Source organism: Lagopus leucura, unplaced genomic scaffold, assembly GCF_019238085.1.
Source record: "Lagopus leucura isolate 7727_CA_CO unplaced genomic scaffold, USGS_WTPT01 Super-Scaffold_100004, whole genome shotgun sequence".
In the NCBI taxonomy this organism is placed as follows: Eukaryota; Metazoa; Chordata; class Aves; order Galliformes; family Phasianidae; genus Lagopus; species Lagopus leucura.
The window spans coordinates 10,819,382-10,838,108 of record NW_024962264.1 but is presented as its reverse complement, the minus strand read 5'-3'; the positions used below and the strand labels follow the sequence as shown (position 1 = coordinate 10,838,108).

The window sequence follows — 18,727 nt, the reverse complement described above, 5'->3', positions numbered from 1 at the left end:
CCAACACCAAGACAGAACCACAACATGATGTCTTTCAGTACAAGCTATAGTGGAGATGATGGTAACTGAAGTGAGAAATAATTAGCCACTTACTTTCCTAGATGTTTAAAAAATAAATTATCCTGAAGATGCTTAAACCTATCCCTGTACACATTTGTAAGACCAGTAAGTATACTGATGTTGTGAAGTACTGGATAATCAGTAAGCATACAGAGAAGTTAGGCTAGTAGGATTATTACACTGGAAAACATAATCAGAAATAAGTGAAAAGTGCTCACCAGTGTGGTAGGCTCCAAAGTAATTCTACAAGGAGCAATCTCCAAAAGAGATTCTTCCTCAGTAGTAGTCAGCCCTTAAGTGGGGTCTAGGAGAGATGCAACCAGGCTCCATCCCTTCTGATCACACAGCTGAATCGCCTTCATCTGTGCCCCAGGGCTGACTCAGTGCTCACCTCAGGTGATCAACCCAAGGTTCAGGCCCTGATTCAACAGATCCCACACAGCATTTAACTGATCTTTTGAAGAAAATGGGCAGCTTCACATTTGAGCTTCTGAGGAGGTAGGAGAAAGCTCCTAAAACTTTGCAGCTACTGCTACACCACCAAACAAGCTTTAGGCTGCACATCATAAAACGATGCCTGGAGTGTAGTGAAACAACAAGGAAGTTGTTTCAAACACCAGCTGGGCTCACATCATCTGAATGCCTACCAGATGGGGCTCTGAGCAGGTTGGAGATTCCACCTGGGGAGTTAGATTAGTCCCTAAGCTCTGCAGTGGAATGAATGGCCTCTGTGTCACCTCCTCCATGAGTATGAAACCCAGCTGGTCACATCTGGTGAGAATCCTGAGGAAGCTACTGGAGCAGAATTCGCTAAGGAGCTCACGGGCAGAAGGAAAGGCTGGCAGCATTTCCTTAAAAACAATGTTAAATTACAGGGTTTTGTGCATAAAGCCAGCAGTTCAAGCAAGTTATTTCTTTTAGAAATTGTATCTACTTGTCCATAACAACACATGTATTTAAATTTTGAAATGAAACAAAGTTTCACTGAACACTGTGGAAACAGTAACATCCCATATTCTTTTTTATAGTACCGTGTGCCCATTGCTGCAATTGCAGAAATTTAAGACTCTCTTCAGCAATATGCTTCATATTTTGGTATTTAAAAATACACACCTACTCCTAAGTATTTTGCAGTCCAAGAGAAGAAAGTTATTGGCTCCTTTGTTAAGAGGCTGATGCTTCTCTCAGCAGCACAGAGAAAACAAAACTGAACTCCTATAGGGCTTACAGAAGCATGGCTACACAGACAAAAATTGGACACACACTGAAGAAAAGAATACTTAGGCAACTGAAATTAATACAGGGAGTCAAAGATATTCTCCTTTTTTCTGTCTCAAACTCCAGAATGGAATTATTTAAGCCATCTGACATCAATTCACCAAAAACATCAACTGACAAATTTTATGAAACATGACATGTTTGTATGAAGGTTGAGAGTGAGCTGAAAAATTCAACGATTAAAAAAGTAACGAGGGGAATAATGTCTTATTTCAACCAAGAGATGACATTGTGCCTTAATTTTCTGAAATTATTCCCGTCCTGAAACAGAGCAGGGGAAAAATGCTGATGGCTCTCAAAGGGAATAAAGCGGTAAACAACCAGGAGAAAGAACTGAAGGGAACAGAACAGCAAAACTGCTCAGGAAATGATCCAGATATGGACTGCAGACCCATTTGGTAAATTGAGAAGAAAATTTCACATCCCCAAAATCAAAGCATTTCCTTACACAGATGGAAGACTATCAGTTACTCGTAAGATAGGAAGACTGCAATGAGTCCAGTCCAAATCTTAACGATGAAATCAAAATCTCTACATACAACACATTTCCATTAATGTCAATTGTTAGCGATGCTAATTACTGCAGATAACCGTGGAGACAGACACACGCAGCCTTCAAGAAGGTGTGGTACCTCTTAGGCTATTCTTTATTGGCAACCTTTCTTGAGCAAACCCGGTCGGGCATATCCTGAGGCAGGAGCAGACCTTAGTGTCAAGTTTACAAAGGTGCTCCAGCTTAGAGCTAACATCACTCAGAAAGGACTTGGTACAGACCAGCACATCTGGATCACAGATGACTCCAGCAGCACACTCACTTCAAAGACTGCGACAGGACACTGAGATCCAGAATGATAGGTCATCAAAAAGAGACTAGGAGAGAGCTCAATTACTATAAGAGAAGGGATACAGAATATAAATGTAGGGGAATCTAAATGGGTTAATAATACATGAGCAGATAAACTCAGTTACACTTCATCTATAACTGAGCTTTCTTAGCCTTCTGTCACTAGACAGGAAATACGGAGCTTTTTACTGAAGTATTCAAAAACTTTATTTTCTGTGTGATTCACATGATAACACATTTGCTTTTGTTTGTTTTTATTAATCTCTGTTCTTTTACAAATTACAGTACTTTGAACGAGGAAATAAATGCAACTTTACAGGAATTAGTAGCAATGAGGTGTCTGCTAGTAAAAAAAAAAGTAAATTTCAGGGCAAGAATTCCACAGGGATTTGTGAGAAGCCTTTAGTGCGCTTAACTTACTGGCTACCTAAAGAAACCTCAAGTACACTGAAATGAAACAGAGATAATAGTAGGCTACACTGTGCAATGCCTAGGCAGCAGAGTTACAGCTTCCCAACCTGACCTATCCAAGTTCAGCATGTATAGAATGAATGAGAAGCAAAAATGAAGAAAAGGCAGAAAAAGTCTAAGGGAAGAGACATCACATGGCTTCACTTCATCTGCATAAAGACCGATTAACTTTAAGGAGAATCATTTTCTTCCTAATTATCTGTTAAATCTTGAAGTTATTGAATCTTGAACTGTGTAAATACTGATTACATGAGGGGAATTTTCATAAAGATTCCTGAAAAGCAGTTTTATCAATACGGAGGCACATCACTGAAGAAACTGTATTCCTACTTAACTGAAAGCTTACGTTTACCTGTAAGATCACTGCTGTCACAAGAACAAGCTACGACCACAAAAAGGGAATCTTGTATGTTGCATTCATCTCATCGTATTGCATTCAGCTAAATGCATAGAAATGCCTGTAATTTTAACTATCTCCTCAACTTCTTCCTGAATGAGCCTAGCATTACTTCCAATCCAGTCCAATTTTTTGTTTAGGTGCATGGAAATTGAAGGACACAAGGTAATATGCTAATTCTTAAGGAGGCAGCATTTCTTCTAGAATTTCTACATACAACGTATTCTTCTCTGTCCCTTCTTGCTTCATTAATATTAATAAAAACTTGGGCGTTCAAGACATTTATAATACTGAATTACATTAGTCAGTGGCTCTAATTATGTTATGTCTTGAATTCAAAATTGACTCCTAGCCTTACTCATTTTACCAGGTTTAAATAAGAATGATTCATCATTTACAGAAAACACATCACATAAGTTACACTGTTTCACAATAGAGCATACTGCCTGGATGGAAGCTACAGACAGAGAGGACTTTCTATCCCTAGCTTGAAATTAAATTTAGACAACTACAGCAATCACATGAGTTCTGACTTAAATGAGAACAGAAAACATCATCACGTTTTTGACATTCTACACTAATAATAGTCTGGGATTGGCTTTAAAAAGATATGGCTGTGCTTAGGATGGGTGTGAAGCCTGAGTATAAGCGCTGTAAATAAAAACTTTGTGGGTTTACTCTCTTTTATAGCCTGTCTTATTCCTCGTGAGGAAAATTTAATCCATATGCAGTAAATACAATAGCTTTGCAATTCTAATGAAAAGAGTAAGCTACAAGCAAATTATTACAGCACCAAAAGCCTGGCACATTCAGCTGTGCACTGTGGCTTTCAGATGCGATTCCAATAATAGTAAGTGAGCTCATCCTTAGTGTAGATTATTCATTAGGGAGAGGATAATGTAAGTGATATGATCATTACATCACCTTTTCCTCTACATTATTTGCACTACAGCTGACAGGAAAAACATTTCTCAATTTGAAGTTAAATGATGTCCAAATTATATAGAGTCTAGATCGAAGTGTTCTCTGGACATACACGTGCTTTTAGAGTTTCATTTGATGAAAAATAAAAGTTAAGGCTACAGTGTTGAAACGAATTATTTCTTCAGTATACCTGCTTTCTTCATATTGAACAGCTACTCCACAGCATTACATCCCACAGTAACCATTTAACTTTTAGATAACTGCTTTTAAGAAAAAACCCTTTGGATGTATGTAAGAAAGGCTTGCAGTTGAATGATACGATCAGTTTGATCAGTGTAAATGAGGCCTTAATATTTAATTGAAAAGAAAATTGATAGGTGCAACAAACAGGGAAATTTGGGTTCAGATAGCAACAATAGGGTATTTCCACGATGATGGAGACAGTGAAGAAATAGGAAAAAATTTCTTGGCTTCTCCCGTGCTTTTGGTAATAGTAGTTTATAATCTACATTCAAGTATGGGATGGAGATCGCGTTTATTATGATTAGGGAGGAATTTATCACAATTAGCAGTGTTTTTACTGGTACTATTGCATAAAGGGAGGAACAACCCAAGCAACAGCAGAATCTCTGAATGTAGAGACCATGGCAATTACAATTCTGATAGCATGGGTACTTGGGTCTTATTTTTCCATATTGAACTGCTTACTCACCTACCATCAGAATGAGAATGGTTATCAACAGTTTGTAAAACTCTTAGGCCAGACTATACACAAATACAGACATACACGTGTGTATATCAAAGCTTATTAAAGTTCCCAATAAATCAGGATGTTGTAATCATTTGGCATGCTTACGGGTACATCAAACATCACATTTTTAGATCTGAGCTAAGTTAGGGAAAAGGTACCAGCTCCAACATGTACACAGCAGTCCTGTTTCTGTTGTAGACATTCTTCAGACCATTAATATAAATCTTAAAAATAAGTCTGGAAAATACCAAAATCCTCATTTTCTTACACATGAGAGTAATTGATTCTCTCCTTTGCATCCTGCTGCAATTGAACAACTGAGATACTTCACTAAAAATAAAAATATTTTTGTTAGTAATGGTATTCTTAAGTAATCACCTGATTACAAATGTGCTTATATGAAAAGCATCAAGCATTGCAGGACCTTATAAAACTATCCTAATCATTTTAATATTCATTTTTGTGATGTGGACAAATCCACACAGTTTATAATGGTTGAATTCAATCCTCTTCATAGTAAGTGTTATTTAATCAACAGATTCCAAAACGAAGCCTCTAATTTAGCACCTGGATAAACTGATCACAAGTAGTTTTTGGAGTAGGTATTATCCATACAGGCAACGTATGTTTGTACAAAGTCCTTTTATCAGAATGCTTCACTCTCTTTTGTCAAAAGACATGCACAAGATGCAGAAGCATTCATCTCATCACTTCGATACGTGGGAAACAGACACTTTCTGCAGCAGAATGCCTTGTTGCTAGCACTTCTATGGGCTTGTATCTGACCTTGCTGTGTCACCAGAGCACACAGTCAGAGGCTTGCCTTTGCCAGGCCTGCACATCTGTCCCTGCGTGACATTTCTAAGGTAAAACACACAGGTTTGCTATAAGCGGGGGGCAAAAACTTCTAGGTGCCAGGGCTGTTAAGTCATTAGCAGCATGGCTGGTGGCTGAGGGCTGGCACTGTAATGGCAAGACAGTGTGCTTCATGAGAAGGGATACACTTCGCCAGCTTACAAGCTTGTGGGAACACAAGGCAACTTTTCATAGCAAACTGCGCAGTGTAGATGAGGCCTGAGGAAATGAGGCTCTGCAGTTCTATGCGCTTCCAGCCCCCTTCTTGCATGACCAATCATTTCCATGCCTGCATTGACACCCTTATTTGTTGCAATACGATTGTTTGTGGAGATGAGATCAGAAACCGGATCTGATTTAACAAGCACTCCTACTCTCCCTTTTTTTTTCCTGTTCTTGAGAACATACCATTGAGAGAAAAATCCATAGAACCAAGGCCTGCAAAACTAGGGATGAGATTCTTAGTGATACCACAGCTAAAAAAGAAATTAGTTACCTAAATAAAACTGTTAATTTGATCTTAAATGACCTGTTAAGAACTGTGAGCATACAGATCCTTCAAGCTCAGCAGAAATTCTTCTCTAGCACCCTAATGCTCTGTTTTCCTCATTTAGTAAATGAGCAGTAGTTGAATCTGCCACCTTCCAGATGCTAAGGGTGCATATATTTCACAAATGAAATACCAATAGAAGTGGTAAATAAAGTTAATTTGAGCCCTAACTCCAAAATATACAAGTGTAACAGAATACCACACTTAATTAGATTAGGTTGTTAATGCAAATAACTGTTCACACAAGTTCTACACTGTCAACTTGTCACATCTTCCTTTGCAGCCTGACTACCTCCCTATTTTACAGGGAGATTTAGGAGGTTTCTTTCCTTCCCCTGGGATTAAAGACAGTGCTGAACCTTAATTAGCCACCTGCACCCACAGCATGGTGCTGAAGCTTGTTTACTTACAAGGGCTGCTGCACCCCGGGGAAGAGTCAAACTGTGGTGGGCTTTTTCTTTTAAACATCCTATGTTCAGTTATTCTAAAAAACATTAAACATTTTTGCATTACTAGGAAGAGAAAAAGGCTCCTTTTCTCACAGTACTACCTGAGTGCTAGAGAAGAGAATATACCTGCTGTTTATTTTCCTTCTCTCTTTCAATTGTAGCTTTGCCATTAGCAGTGTCCAACACCAAGTGATTCACACACTTTGTTCACTGGTTTCACTCTGTTCTCCGTAAGATACCTATAGGGATTTTTGAAAATGAACACAGTATTTAGAATACACACTTTTTTCCCCAAAATTTTTACTCATGTTAGCATCTCACATCTGAGCAAGAACAACCCCAGGTACTGGTATAGGTTGGGGAGTGATGTGCTGGAGAGCAGCACACATGGACAACAGGGTGACCATAAATCAGTGCAGTGCCTCTGAGGCCAAGAAGGCCAATGGCATCCTGAGGCATACTAGAAGGGGTGTGGTTAATAGGTAGAGAGAAGTTCTCCTCCCCTTCTACTCTGCCCTGGTGAGACTGCATCTGGAATATTATGTCCAGTTCTGGGCCTCTCAGTTCAAGAAGGACAAGGAACTGTTTGAAAAAGTCCAGTGCAGGGCCACAGAGACAATGAAGGGAGCGGAGCATCTCCCTTACAAGGAAAGGCTGAGTGAGCTAAGTCTCTAGTTTGAAAAAAAGAATGAGGGGGAGACCTCATTAAAGTTTATAAATACGTGAAGTGCAAGTGTCAGGAAGATGGAGCCAGGCTCTTCTCAGTGACACCCAATGATAGGACAAGAGCCAATGGTGCAAGCTGGAACACAGGAGGTTCCACATAAATATGAGAAAATAAAAGCTTCTTCACTGTGAGTGTGACAGAACACCGGAACAGGCTGCCCAGAGAGGTTGTGGGCACTCCTTCTCCGGAGACATTCAAAACCCAGCAGGGCATGCTCCCGTGTGACCTGATCAAGGCGTTCCTCAGCCAGCACGGAAATTAGACTGGCTCATCTTTTGAAAGTCCTTCCAACCCCTGATATTCTGTGATGCAGAAGTCACTAGCTAGCTAATTAAAATACAAGAAAAAAATCGAAAACAAATAAAAGAAGCCTCTCCTCAAATCCTTTTAAACGGCAAAGTTTGAGCAGGCTTTCTATTTTCAAACTCTGTCCCTGAATGAAGCATTATTTAACATTAGCAATTGATAGCAGAAATAATCTAAACTGTTTTCTGCATCTTATTCACCATTCTTTGATAACACAGCTGACTTCAGAGCAGTACAAATTGGTCTACTTTGTCTTTTATATGTTCTGATTCAGTGGCAGGCAACTACCACTTACGGGCCTGATCTAAAGCCTAGCGAAGTCGACTGGAATGTTTCCAATGACTTCATTAGACTTTGGATTGGGTCTGAAGTGCAGCAATTTACTCAACTCTGAAGCATAAATTACAGACATAAAAAACAAATTATTTGTGTGTTGCTGGATTACTGACAGCAAAATGTATGATGTCAGAAAAATAATAGGCAGAGATAGCCTGTACAAGCTGGAAAAGCTTAAAATATAGACAAAGATAGGGGAATACTCTTTGGCAAGAACAGACTGTCTCAGTTACACTGCTGGTTGAAGAAAGTTGAGTAATTCAACAGAAAATTAAATGACTGATGTATAGTAAAAGATGACACTGTCTGTCCCAGCATAACTCTGCTGCCTGATCACCAAGTTTATACCTGGATGAGATGATGGTCTCCCATTACAGCAGGAAGAGCCCTGAATCAGTAACAACCTGTGAAAAACCTGTGAAAAACCCTCTGGGAATATTAAGAATTTCAGGGGCCAAAGCTCAGAGCAAGAGCCGACCATGTGTGCCGACCTTGTGAGCCAAACACGTGAGCTGAGTCTGTTGCCAGGCTTACTATGATAACATTCAGGCGAACTGAAGATGAAATTCACTTAATAAATCAAACAATCTCCACTTGAAACAGATACTGATGTATCTAAATTCCATACCGCACATCTTCATGAATTCAGAGAGATACAAGAAACCAGGAAGTTATTTCAGCTGAAATAACTCAGCTTCTCCTTGTTTGAAAGTCTTCAAGACATTAGCATCTGACTGTAACTACGTCAGGGAATCTAAGAATACTAAAACACTTGTTATAAAGCTCCTATTTGACTTAATCAACTCCTTTTGGATAAGTAATGTACTTTCACATACAATAATCCAATTACTGATGATTAATTCTGTTGTGTAAAAAGACTGATTGGAAATAAAACTGTTTTTTGATCCAGAAGAACCTATTCAAGCAAGAACTAAAATCTTGGAATAGTTGATAATACAGCAGCTGTATTAGTCCACTTGCATTAGTGGATGACTTCAATATTTAAATATTGATTCTCTGCAGCTCAGGATAATATATTCACATTCAGATTTTGACTCAGGATGTTCTTTTGCTAGGCATGTATACCTTTAAATTCATCCTAGCAGCAATTTAAGAAAAAAATTAATTTCAAAAGACACATTCATGGCATATTTTTTGAGTTAAAAAGTTAAAAAAAAATCGGATACAGATAAAGCACCTTCATATTAACTACAAATAATACATCACAAAAGGCATAACTGAAAGACACAAGCGCTTTGTTTATACATTTGATAAGCAAACCACAACGAATACCTTTTAAAAGAAACACAAATTAAGGCCATTCTTGACATAAAGCAACGGAACAGACCAACAAACACAGCAATAACAGCAGAGCAGCAATGCTCTAGATAACAACAAGTGAGAATGTGTTCAAATGTAACACCTACAAACACAAAAACCAAAAATAAAAGAATAAAAAAAAAGCTACTTACCTTCAAAAGACCTAAGATACAGAGAAACCTCCAGCAAAACACTTCTGCCTCCAAAGCCAGCCCTTAAATGAGATCTGGGAAGAGCTGGATCCTGGCTCCACCCCTTCCAGTCACTCAGGTACACTGCATGCACCTGAGCTCCCGTAGGTTGGCCCTGCCTTCCCACTGGGTGCTCCATCATTGCTTCAGGCTGTGATTTGGCATTTCTGCTACAGGTGCATATCTTTTGACAAACAAATGGTGCATATAAATTCATGTCCAACGAAAATTGTTCCCTTTTAAGTAATATTTTGCTATTAGACATTATCTTCTTCTCCCAAAAGTGAACAACAACAGAAAAAACAACTGTGTAAATTATGTATAGGAACTGTTGAATCAGGGCCTGAACCTTGGATTGATCACCTGACATGAGCTCTGAGTCAGTCAGTACAGGAGCACAGCTGAAGTCAATTCACCTGTGCTGCAGGAAGGGGTGGAGCCTGGCTGCACCTCTCCTAGAGCCATTTAAGGGCTGACTGCCAGTGGGGAAGGAGCTCTTCTTGAGGTTTCTCCACTGGAGTTTTGTAGGAAGCCTAAGATACAGGTAAGTATTCTGTTTATTCTTTTCTTGTTATTGTTTTCTTGTTATTGTTGTCAGTTTTACTAAATTATCTAGTTTATTTCATAATTATAGTATTTTATGTCTATTGATAATGCAGTTACAATGCAACTAAAAAAGTTTTTAACTTTTTATTTTAAATTCAACTTCATTCAATTCCGTATCTTAATTCTGTTTGATTTTTAAGAGCAAAATAGAAAATAAAAGGAAAATACAAAGGAAATGATTAAACCAGATAACATAGTCACAAATAAACAAAAAATACTGCACAAACAAACTTTTCCACTGGTAACATCTAAGTTTTAAACTACAGTAGTTTTTTCTCACTATGTCAATCTAACAGATTATCTTCAAAATGTTTTCTGTTTCCAAAAAAGAACAAAGAAAACAGGTACAGAAAAAGCATACTTGTAATATAGGTCATATCTTGAAAAATACAACAACTTTGAGTAATTAGAAATACTTCTGGAATTACTACAGGAAAAAAAACTCTTACTTCTCTAGGAAAGTTTCCCCCTGCCTTTTGGTACTAGCTATAACAGGTCTATATTACTGTAACTATTATTCAACAGCATCTGTTTATTGCTGGGTAGATCACATTCAACCTCACCTTACACTCCTGCTTTGTTGCAGAAGGATGTGCTTAATCTGATGTGTTTGTTTTCTCTGTAAAATAATAATAACAGAAACCTATTTCATGTAGAAAGCTTGATTTTCCTTTAATCAAAAAAGTACTTTCAAGTTTTGTTAGTGAGAGTTTCATAGACATTTTCCTACAAAAGATAGGCAATGAGACAGAAAGAGAAGTGACTTCTAGTTCTCAAGTACTGTTTAATTTAGGAGCCAATATGGTTTAGAAGCTAGACTTGGTTGAAAGACAAGGGGCCATAATACTTCAGTGTTTTGGGAAGGCTGAGTGATTCATTGAGTCACCTTGGGCTAATCACTTAACTCCTGTGTTCTGTAATGAAACCAGCTGGAATACAGGGTCAAAACACACACACAAAACCTCTTTGAGAAACAGATGCTTAAATCTGGTTCAGTTCTCTAAAGTAAATACATTACAAGAAAAGACCACGACAAATATGGCATGAGAACAAGACATTCCTTTAGAAGCCTCACTAAATCAGACTGAGAAGCAGCTGCAATGAATGCCTGTTCAAATGCAATGTTGAGCTAATTGCCAGCATAAAATAGACTCTGATATCTACTTGGTTATTAAAAACTCTCTTTGATACTAGAAGACAAAATTCAGGCTTCACAAACAGACACAATGGCAGCGATTTCAGAAAGAAAAAACAAGCACATACAAATAACAACAAAAAAGCACTGCAATCCCATGGAGTGGTATCTCATGGAGACAAAGCTTCATGTGTACAAAAGAGACATTAAGTCAAAGAAGCTCTGCCAGCATCCAATAGTTTATGAGTTCTGTCGATATCTGCACTTCCCCTAAAGCTCTGTGCGTTTTAGGGTACTCTGCTGTTCTAATCTGAATGCTAGCTCACACTTATGGCAAACAGCAACACGCAACACTGTTCCATACAAAGATGCATATTAAATGCAGAATAAATCTAGTAGTTAAGGAATGAGAAGACAGATCCATAATCCACCCAGGTTTCATTTTCAAGTATGTCAGGTACCTCCTGGATGATAACGTGCATATCATAAAATTGTGATATTCCAAGTGCCTCATCTACAAAATGGATCTAGCAGCACTTGCTGAGACAGTTTGGTGTTGCGAGACTGAGGTGAGAAAACCTTAAAAGGTCTGCAGCTAAGGAGGAACTGCACATGGCTAAATATGGCTGCCATACTTAATTATTCTCCCTTTCCATTAATGCTCGATCAGCTAATTCAGGGTATCAGTGAAAATATTATGGAGTGGAGCTATACACAGTTTAAATGTCCCAGTGTTGTTCATCATCAGCTAACTTAATAGCATCTCTTTCACAGAATACACATGAATTTCATGCCAGGAACACTGTGTGTTACACTTCTGCTCAGAATCTTAAACACTACTCCTTACTGCAGTACTGTCACTTTACACATTTACAGTAGAACTAGAGTTAACCACAGCACAGGGAGCCACTAATGTATAACTTTAGCATACAAAAGACTCACTCATGGTATCAAGCCAAGAAATTTGGGTATTCCTGTGCCTGCACACAGCTGGCAGAAGCAGAATAGATAGGAAAAGTAACCTGACAAACCCCTGCTGCTTTATTTACACCTCAGAGTGGTTTCAGCGCAAGCCTGGGGACAAACCATGCTCAGAATTTGATTTTCTGAAGTTTCTCAGCCCTGTCTTCTGGAGCTGGGCTGCATTCTTCATGCTTTCAGTCAATATTTCTTTTTTTCTTCTTGGGGGGGTTGGGAGGGGAGATGGACTGTGGCCAGCATGCCTTCAGCATACTGACTACGTTCCCTTCTGCAAAATATTGGTTCAGGAGTTACTGCTATGTTTCTTTTCCATTATCTCACACTTGAACGTGCTAGAAAAGAAAAAGCCAAAATGTTTAAGGAGCTATTGCCACCTAGAGGCTAATAAGCTGTACTACACCGTACTGTCACAACCACTAAGAACACTGTACTGCCACAGCTAACTGCTGCGTGCGTTCTCATAGTACAGGCACCACAGAGCTTTAGCTGGAGGAAAAAAGAAAGTTTTTATGCATCGAGGTTACCTCGTTTAAAATTGGTATCTTTTTGTACGATCTTCTAAAAGGATTTTTTATTTAGCACTGGAGCTTTATTAGTAATGTGATTTATCTTAATGCTATTCATATTATGTAATGTCATTGCTCTTGCCTTTACTTCAAGGAAAGCTGTCAGCAGTGTGAACTGCTGCTTATTTCAGAACACAGGTGTCCAAGAATATATGTCCTATAGAAATAATAGGTTTTTTTAATTATTAGTAACTTATTTTTTTCCAGCTTTGCAAAAAGACAGGCTCCACAAATCATCTCTGGCCTTCCTAAACATGAAGAAAAACACACCTGGTTCTGGAAGTTCCTGATGTTGTCTTCAGTGTAAGCACAAGGCTAACAATTATTTCCTCCTTGGTAACTCCTCCATGCCCCTGAAATAAAATAATGGCGGAATCAAACAGATTGATTCATTTGTAATAAAATAAAATTGCCTTACAAAGGGAAATGCTACAAAAGTAGCGTTATTAGGCAATATGGACTTTGTGTTCAAGCTCTAAGAAAAGTCAAGCAGCTTAATACTCTATTTCAGTTTGCTGAAGCTTTTTGATGAGTATCTCTTTTCCTGCAAGCAAAGTGGCAGTACTTTCTTCATTTGTTTCTTCAACTAGTTCATTCAAACTGAAAAAAACTGAGTAAGAGATTAAAAAAAAAAACAATTTTTTTTTTAAATTACTGTTTCTATCCATAAGGAAAAACACCCAAAACATCAGGAAGGATGAGATAATATCTACATGCTTGAAAGACTGAGTGATACAATTAAATTCTTTTACGACAAGTATACTTCCATATGTTAATAAAACTATTTTGATAACAACCCAGATGATTGGCCTCTTTGAAAAAATGAGTGATCTCTCCTGTTTGATCTTCGGGCTGGATGATGAGCACATGCCAAGCCCTTCAGCACAAACATACCTTTTTTCAGAATCCCATGTGATACCTGCTGCCGCTTTGGGGTCATAGATGTGCATGTAACAGGGGCATGTCAAGCTTGTGCTATCTATTGTGGTAGGAAGAGGGTACGGATAGCATACAGGTGGAAGACACAAAGCAGTGAGAAAACAGGATTCAGTACTGTATGGGAACTATTGAATCACCTCTGATTGTTTCCTGTGAACCCAGGACGCAGGTAAGCTTTTTCATTTGTTTCTGATTATCCCTTTTCAACATCATAATCTTTCCAGTTATATGCTCTCTAAAGACCAGCCTAACTTCTCTGTGTATCTGTTGATTATGTCTGTGTACCTGTTGATTATACAAATACTTAAGCTGTACCAAGATGAGCTACGCTCACATTGCGTCTGTTTGCTGTTCCCAGAGCCTTACATGGCTTTCATTGCCTCAACTCTTAATATTTCTTGACTGAGCAAACAAATGACCTCAGATTAACATCTTAAAGACATTTCAATGAAAAAGTATTCCTTGAAGGGGGGAATTACAGCTTTTACCACCAAGAAATCCAAAGAAGGAAAAACGCTGCTCCAAGTTAGAGGCTGCAGTGTGATATTCTAGCTGGTCTCGGAATGCATTCACATCAGCACCATCAAAAGTAATTCTGGTAGTGACTTAAATAAGTGTGACAGCATGTTACATGTAGTCCTTTTATCTCCTCATTTAGAAGAGCATTAATTTATTACTCTCAGGAAATAATTGCATGAACTCAAACCCTTCTGTTACTTTCTCTACTGTGCTAAGATATCAAGCTGTTGACTGTGCCATCAGTCCATCATTTAAGTACCGCAAACATGAAATGCTAAGCACTATGAATCTGATACGGTATCAAATCTACATGGAATCAAAGCAGTCAAAATAACGGTCCTGATTTCTAGCCTTCTCCAAACCTATGGAGAAGACAAGGCGTTAGGATTACTGTATTTTTGGAGAACAATTTCAAACTCAAATAAGCTGCATTTCTGTAGTCCCCTGAGATTTAATAGTAGGGATGTAATACTGAGACCACGTGCTCTTTCACTTGTGCATGAAGCACAAAGGTGCAGTCACCTATAAACAGAAGTAATGCAACCATTGCTACATACTTTATTAGCTATTATTACATTGCTTTTCTGCGAGACAAACATAAAATCTGGGCCTGTTTTTCATCAGCAGAAGAAAAAAGTCTACACACAGATCTGTAAAGAAAATGGTTGAAGATACTCCGACCCTTATATATTTAAGCCTGATCTTCCTACTGACAATTAAATATCAGACTGAACTATTTACACTACCTCTGTTATCAATGGAAGTCACGTTTTTTCTTTTACCAGTAATAGTAGGTAGGTAACAGTGTCTGCTATTTATTTTTTTAAATTATTTATGTATATATTTTTAAGAGATTCTAAATGAAGGATTTAACTGTTTTGGAGGTAGAAGTATAAACACACCTTCAGTAAGAAATTGCAAAAACATCCATGAAAGTCTCCAAGTAATCCTAACTTATCAGAATCATGGAATGGTTTGGGTTTGAAGAAACTTTAAGATAATCTTGTTCCAATTCCCCTGCCATAGGCAGGGACACCTCTCTGGACCAGGTTGCTCACAGCCCCCTCCAGCTGGCCTTGAATGCTTCCAGGGAGTGGGCATCCACAACCTTGCTGGGCAACCTCTCAATGTATACCTCTCATGGGAAACAAGAGTATCACCACAGGTTTTAAGCAAAATTTGGAATAGGCAGTTTAGGATTGGTACAATGGGTTTTGGATAACTCTGATTACACATTTTCAGTTTCTCAGGCAGAAGGCTGAGAAGGATCAGGCTTGGTGCTACATTAGATACAAAACTTGTCATCTTGTCACATTTTACTTTCCACCCTCCTGTGTTGCCGTTTGTACAGTAAGTGCACAACAAGGCAGCCTGAAGACCTTATCCCACAGCAAAATATTGCAGGGCTTGGTGTGAGGGAGGGTTAGCTATCAGCCAGAGCATTGCTCTCACCATGTTCTGCTATTCCTCTGTAGGAAGCTGGACACCAACACAGCAGCACAGAGGCACCACAAGTACTGAGCTGGATTTTGGGACCCTGAGCCTGGGCAGCTCAACCTGGGCTGCTTTTTTAGCATGCTGTCTTCAAAGTTCAGCTCATCTGCCAAATTCTTTAATAGAAAGAAAGTGGTTTGCACCTTCACATGAGAAAATATAAACCTCATAACTGACTGCTTAGCTAAGAAGCTAGCTGGGAAAGTTTGTTTAATAACCAGGCCACACTTCAATTTTTTTATTGTTTTTAAGAACCAGGCTTCATCACCATCATTCGTATTTACACCAGACAGCTTTCAGTGTTTATTTGGTCTTTTCTGTTTGTTGCTTGATGTCACCTAAATATGTATTTCCCTCTTCCCTGACCAACAGCAGCTCCTGCCCTGCACCTGTTACCCTGGGCTGTTAACCCACAAGAAAAGAAAGTTACCTGTCAGAAAAATCTCTTTGAAGCATTCCCTCCTGCATCCCACAGCCTTTCGTAGTGCAGCGAGTCCTGAGAAGAGCGGGAGCTGCTTCAATAGATATCACAGCCAAAGCAGGAGGGTTGCGCTAAAGCAGAAGGAATCCCAATTCACACACGTAGGGCCGCGGGGCTGTACCGACAGGAGCCCTCACACTGGGCTCTTACCGTGGGCTGCGCCTTCAGGCCAGCTCCCGCCCTAGCAGCGCGGAGCGCCCTCAGCCATGAAGGGAGCTGAGGCGGGGCGCGCCGCGTGCGAGCAGCGCTGGGCCGTACCACTGCGTGCTCGCAGGGGAGCGCCGCTCTCCTCAGCGCGGCGTGGCACTCCGGAGCCGCCCAGTGGAGGAGCCCGGCAGCGCAACTGCCTTATTTCCCCCCCACGGCGCCTTATTTCTCCCCTACGCGGGCGATGGTACGAGCCGCAGGCGCCCGCGCAGGTGCGGCCGATGGGACAAACCAACGGTGCTGCGGGGGGGGGCGAAGGAAGGCGGGAGCGGGGTGGGCGGGCGCGCGCGTGCGGCGAGGAGTGATGAGAGGCGGTGGAGGCGAGAGGGCGAGGCCGGCACGGGGCCGGCAGCGGGCGCATCATCGGGCAGCGACGCGGCCGCCGCGGGAGATTGAAGCGCCCGTTCCGCCGCCGCGGGGCCGGGAGGGGGCGGCACCGCAGCTTCTCAACCGCTGCCCGGGGGAGGGAAGGAGGCAGAGGAGTAGGCGGCGCGACTGCCGCTTCACCGGTAAGCGCAGGGCGGCGGGGGCAGGCCGCGGGCCGCGAGCCTGGCCGCGTGTTGAGCGGGGCGGGAAGGCTGCGAGCTGAGGGGCCGCGTCGGTGCCGCGTCGGTGTCCTGCGGGGGGCGCGAGGCGGGAAGGGGGGCCGGGCCCGGGCCGAAGCGGGAGCGGGCGGGCCTCGTGTGACGGTGGCGGTGCGGAGAGCCGTCCGAGCAGGGCCCGGCGCAGGGTGGGGGTGTGCCGGCGGCCAGCCGAGGCACAGAACCCGGCCTGGTGCAGAAAATAAAGTTGTGTGGCTTGAGTCAGCTTCCCGAGCTGATTCTCGTGGGGGCGCTGGGGGTGCAGGGAGGAAGAGCGCACTGGGCTGCCGTAGAAGTGCGGGTGGGATGCCTTAGTGCCATTACTCGGTAATTGTAATGTCTGTAGCGACCAACGGGCCGTCCTTAGTGAAGCGTTCATTTGAATGCCGAGGGTCTTTAGCGTTCGGTGGATAAGTTTCTCCTTATGCCTTACAAATCGCTGAAGTCCTTCAGCGGTAGCCTCACCTCTCCAGAAGCCTTTTGTAGCAGTGTATGCATGGGAAAAGCCTGTGGGTCAGTGCTGCTGCTGGCCCTCAGCAGTCAGTCACAAGGAGAGCAGGCCTCTTGGGGATTAACTGCTACATGGTGTGGATCTTGTGATTTTTTTTTTCTGTGTGTTCTTATCAAAGCCTGTTCTGTCGTGTAGGGGGTGGCCTCATGTTTACAGGCACAATACAGGGCATCTGCCATTCCTCCGGCAGACACTGACAGTCATAGTGTCAGGAGCTTAAATACTAGAGAAGACAAATTTGTAGGCATGTTAGTACATAGTTTAGGCGCTGTGTGTGCCAAATAGAATTAGGAAAAATGGAATAGTCTTCATAAACTCTGTAATCGGACTCTAGCCTGCTTGGCCTCAGAAGCGTCTTGCCAAATCACTTGGCTCTATGAGAACAAACTCTAGTATGCAAGAGCCTGCTACTTACAGTTTGTGAAGTGGATGTAGCAGTGGAGCCACTGATAGCAGCTGTTGGCTGCTCACTTGTATGAGTTGGCCGTTTCCACCTTGTGGTGAGGAGTTAGGGCTCCTCCCAGCACATTGACCCCAGACTGCCCATCTTAGCCCTCACGTTCCTGGGGCCTAACAGCTCCTAGTCATATAATTGTTTGAGTTGGGACTTTTAAAGGTCATCTGGCCCAATTCTCCAGCAATGAACAGGGACAAACACAGCCAGATCAGGTTGCTCAGAGACCCGTCCAGCCTGACCTCGAATGTCTCCAAGGATGGGGGTATCCACCATCTCTCTGGGCAATCTGTTCCAGTGTTTCACTACCCTTATCATAAAAAAAAAACAAAAACTCTTAAGTTCAATCTAAACCTCTTCTCTTTCAGTTTGAAACCATTTCCTCTTGTCCTATCACCACAGAACTTCCTAAATAGTATGTTCTCTTCTTTCTTATAGCCCCTGTTTAGATGTTGAATGGCTGGTCTCAGGTCTCCCTGAAGCCTTCTCTTTTCCAGGCTGAACAGCCTTTCACTTTCAGCCCTGAACAACTCTCTCAGTCTGTCCTTGTGAGGAAGGTGTTGCATCCCTTGGATCATTATTGTGGCCTTTCTCTGGACACACTGTAACAGGTCTGGATGCAGTGCTCCAGGTGAGGTCTCACCAGCACAACCTAGAGGGGCAGGATCACCTCCCCTGACCTTCTGGCCATGTAGCCCAGGATGTGGTTGGCTTTCTGGGCTGCAAGGGCACATTGCTGGCTCATGCCCAGCTTGCCATCCACTATTACCCCCATGTCCATTTCAGCAGGGCTT

General features: G+C 41.4%; 1 protein-coding gene across 2 annotated transcripts in view; it reads right to left on the bottom strand.

The window, feature by feature from the left end:
- The window catches only part of SMAD1 (SMAD family member 1), a 104,050-nt gene extending 87,681 nt beyond the window's left edge, over positions 1-16,369 (bottom strand). The window contains exons 1-2 of one of the 2 annotated variants that reach the window (XM_042870689.1): positions 16,130-16,369; positions 13,018-13,100 (exon numbers count right to left, since the gene is read on the bottom strand). The gene's annotated coding sequence lies outside the window, so the exon portion shown is untranslated. Of the gene's footprint in view, positions 1-6,705; positions 6,819-13,017; positions 13,101-16,129 lie in introns of those variants that run through there. The other variant, XM_042870688.1, reaches the window with a different exon arrangement.
- Between the last annotated feature and the right edge of the window lie 2,358 nt (positions 16,370-18,727).